This window comes from Aristolochia californica, unplaced genomic scaffold (genome assembly GCF_029961685.1).
Source record: "Aristolochia californica isolate CCGP_79_NKW_82.1479 unplaced genomic scaffold, dmAriCali1.0.hap1 SCAF_11, whole genome shotgun sequence".
NCBI lineage: Eukaryota > Viridiplantae > Streptophyta > Magnoliopsida > Piperales > Aristolochiaceae > Aristolochia > Aristolochia californica.
This window is the reverse complement of record NW_027181782.1, coordinates 10,109,292-10,113,770: the sequence shown is the minus strand read 5'-3', so window position 1 is coordinate 10,113,770 and position 4,479 is coordinate 10,109,292. Positions and strand designations below refer to the sequence as shown.

The 4,479-nt window shown below is 35.6% G+C and overlaps 1 non-coding gene across 1 annotated transcript; it reads right to left on the bottom strand.

Annotated features, from left to right (window-relative positions):
• Positions 1-2,880: 2,880 nt before the first annotated feature.
• On the bottom strand, positions 2,881-2,987 carry LOC137945063 (small nucleolar RNA R71). The gene has a single exon (XR_011110884.1). It is a non-coding gene; the product is annotated as a small nucleolar RNA R71 (small nucleolar RNA).
• Positions 2,988-4,479: the final 1,492 nt, after the last annotated feature.

Sequence of the window (4,479 nt, the reverse complement as noted above, 5' to 3'; positions counted from 1 at the left end):
GAGAGAGAAGAAGAAAAAATTAAAGAGGTTTGGAGAGAGAGAGCTTCACACGAGAGAAGAGAAACTAAGAGGCGTACTTGATTAATTTTTGAGTTGAAATCACCTCTATTTATATTTGAGGAGGTGATAGAGTCCATGTGAAAGTAATCCTAGGACTCCTAATTACATTCCAATTAGAACTCTCTAAGATAAGCCTATCACAATAAGATTACATTATCTTTTTAAGAGACTAATTTAACACAACTTCTAACTCTTCTTTAAGCATGTGAACCAAGATAGAAAGCCAACTCGTCTTATGTTTGTGGTTCCCACATGATCTTCCAGCTCATGTTGATAGAGATACTTGCTCATGGTATCTTTGTGGGTCCTACTTGATCTTCAAATCTTCTATTTAATTCCAGCCCATGTTCCTTATTTCCTAGCTCGAGCCAACGTGTATGAGGGCCCTTGATGACATCTCTCGACCTCATGGTGGGTCCCATTAGCTCATGTAACTTATATATACTCGTGGGTCTTTATCACCGTCTTGTGAATGACAGACATTACCCACTTTAGTGATTTTTTTTACTTTACTCGTTTGAAATCCTTTGAGTTTGGTTTCGACTTATGGTTTATCACCCATTTTTACCTTTTGAGAGTTTGTGTCCAGTTTCGTACTAATCCTTGGGATACCATGATGGAGGAGATTGTTACTATATTTATGTTATTTAATTCAAACTGGGATCACTGCCATTACCTCCTATCTTGAGGGGGGGGGATTGGAATATATGATGTAATTAGGGTGGCACCGATGTAATTAGTATATGTTTTCTATCTCTTCTTCACTCTTATTAGGGTAAAGGGAATACTTGTAATATTGATAGTTTTGATACCTATAAATATATCTTATGGGTGGTTAAGTCCACTAATGACTTGCATAATTTAATATATATTTATCACCTTTTAACTTTAAAACTTAGTCTAATTTTTTTTATTTTCATTGATTTTAGGTTTCATTGTTGTTATTTAAATTTTATGTCAGATTTGAAGAAAATAAAGATCTAAATTTTACCGGTGCAATTTGAGGATAAAGATCAAGTTTGATTTTTTTAAGATGCTAAAGATAGAAGGGATAAGTTGATGAAGAAAAAAAAGTTGAAGGATCCTAACTACACCTGGACTTCAAGCCTGAAGAAGAAAGAGAATTGGAAATCATCTTTGATATGCTCTTGGACGTGGAAGGCAATAGGCGATTTTGACTTGGTCTTATGGAAGGAACAGAGCAACTTTAGCCTTTCATTTTTTATCTTACGGAAGAGTTAGCAGATTTGAAGCGATCTGTTTTTAGCGAGTTCCAGGCATTGCACGTAGGGGGGTCATGGACGGGCACAGAGGGAAGAAAAAGGGAGTGAATATTTTGTTGGTGTTTTTGGAAGACGAGTTGTGACTATGAGGACGCTGGGACTCAGAGCTGCATTTGTGAGGAGTATTTTTCAATGTTCATTTTCCTTCCATTATTCTCAAAAAAATTATGGCGAATTCGTTTAATTTGAATTTAATTTTTAGCATGAACTAATTTTATTTATTCTAGGAAAACGATGTAATCTAGTTCCAAACTATGCTTTATTTTTTATGCTAATTTAAAGTAATTATTTCTTTGTTTATCTGATTTATTCTGAGTTTATTGCTTCTAGTTAACTGGCCATTAATTAGATTATTTTAATCTTATGATTTGCTATCGAAAGAGAGAATTATAGGATAGATCTTGAATATTTCGGCATATGTAAATATAGAGATTGAAAGACTTGTATGAACCTATGTAGTATTTAAATCATTAGTCTTATTGCTTTCTTGCTTTATTAATTTGCATACTCTTGTGTAAAAAGATGAACAAGAATAATTTCCAATTGACTATCGACAAAGTCTTTTGGATGAATTAGAGATTTGCTAATAAACAGAAAGAATTAAATTAAATTAGTTAGATGAGTAAACATAGTGAGGAATTAGGTGAAATCGATTTCCTAGAAATTTTCTTTCTCATTAATTTGATTTTCAAACATCATTTTTCTTTTCCTTTGCGTATTTTTCTTTGAATTTATTTTATTTTTAATTGCAATTAAAAAAATCTTAGTGACTTCTCCAGATAAAATTAAGATTAGTATAATTTCGGTATTTGTCAAAAGTAAGGTACCAATCTCTGAAGACGATACTATTCTCATCACTTTACTATAAAATTTGGATACTGTGCACTTGCAGTTTTGCACCGATCAAGTTTTTGGTGCCGTTGCCGAGGATTGATTTATTCTTACTTTTTGCCAATATCGATACAAAGTAATATTTGTTTGAATTTAGAAGTTTATTTTTATTTTTTTATATTATATTTTTATTTTTGCTCTACCGGTGTGTGTTTTGCGTTGGATGCACCGTGCTAGATCTCGTGACATTACTCCTTTTGATCCGGAGATTGAAAGAACTCTTAGATCACGAAGAAAAAATAAAATACTAGCCATGGCTGACGGACAACATGAAGCACAGCCATGCACCTTGAAGGATTATGTACGACCAGTTGTGAATGAAAAATACTAGGGTATAAGATGCCAGACCATTAATGCCAACAACTTTGAGCTCAAACCAACCTTGATTAGCATGGTGCAACAAGCCCAATTCAGCGGATCGCCATTTGATGATCCCAATATTCATTTTGCGATGTTCTTGGAGATTTGCTATACTGTAAAGATTAATGGTGTTACTGAAGATACCATTAGACTGAGATTGTTTCCCTTTTCTTTGAGGGACAAGGCTAGAGGTTGGCTACAATCTCTACAACTGGGAAGCATCACTAGTTGGCAGGACATGGCTGAAAAGTTTCTTGCTAAATTCTTTCCACCTACAAAAACAACCCAACTCAGGAGTGAGATTGGTCAATTTAAGTAAAATGATTTTGAGTCACTCTATGAAGCGTGGGAAAGGTATAAAGATTTGATTCGACGCTGCCCTCAACATGGATTTCAAGATTGGTTGCAAGTTCAAATTTTCTATAATGGGTTAAATGGGCAAACTCGAACTATAGTTGATGTTGCTTTTGGTGGAACTTTGATGTAAAAGACAACTGAGGGTGCTACTTCTCTTTTGAAATAAATGGCCTCAAACAACTATCAATGGCCAAATGAAAGAACTAAGGCTAAGAAAGTTACTGGAATTCATGAATTGGAGCCATTCGCAGCCCTTTCAGCTCAAGTTGCGACTCTATCTCATCAGATTTCAGCATTGACAACCCAAAGGATACCACAAAGTGCAGAATATGTTGCAACTACAAGTATGTCAGTTCCAAGTAATGAAGCAAGTCAAGAACAAGTTCAATACATCAACAATCGGAACTACAACTATCGTGGTAATCCTATGCCAAATTACTACCATCCAGGACTTCGAAATCATGAGAATTTGTCATATGGAAATACAAAGAATGTGTTGCAACCTCAACCTCCTCCAGGATTTGATAGTCAACCAAGCGAGAAGAAGATGTCACTTGAGGATGCCATGGTTTCCTTTGTTCAGGAGACAAATGTAAGTTTTAAAAAAACTGATTCACGGTTGGACAACATTGAGACTCATTGTAGCAATATGGGAGCCACTATGAAGAATCTTGTTGGATTTATGAAAAAGTGAAATACTTCAGTGACATCAATAACTTGTTGTAATTATAGTACATGAACCTCTATTTATAATAGAGGAAGGTAGTAGAGTCCAATTACAATAAAACTACCTTGTCCCAATTACACCCAAACTCTAACACTTAAGATAAGTCCTAACATAATTAGGTAACTCAATATTGCTAAAAGACAAATATAACTTAAACTAAAACTCTTCTTGGTCGTGACCCTAAGATAAAGATACTTTTGTGAGTCCTTCTTGATCTTCCAACTGATGTGATAAGGATGTCAGCTCTTGGTAATCATTGTGGGTCCTACTTCTTATGGGATTGGGCCCATCTTGTAGGCCTTTCTTGTTCATGTGGCCCATCTTATAATAATCTTACATATGTGGGCCTTCCTTGGTTGTTTGGGCTTGATCTTATCTTCCAACACTCCCCCTCAAGCTGGGGGTGAGAGATCAACATGAACTCCCAGCTTGCTGCAAATGATGTATAAAATATTTTTATATAAAATGGCACATCTTCCAATATTTCACCTCACATTGTTGCATCCTTCCATGAGGCCCTACAGCATTATAAGTGAGAGTAAAAATCACTCCTAGCCGGTAAGTCATTGCTTCATACTCCAGTCTTAATGCTGAATGTAGGGTACACTCCACTGCTATCGGTAGTGTGTCTATCAGCATTTCTGTGAAGTGTCCACCATCGTGTCCCTCCCCAGGACAACTACTCTCAAGTGTTAGGAGACATAAAAGCCACTACAGAGGGGGGTGGGGGGGTGGATAACGTAGATATAATCATAAATTCTTCCGTCATGGATTTCCAACCACAAATAATTTTCATCTTTT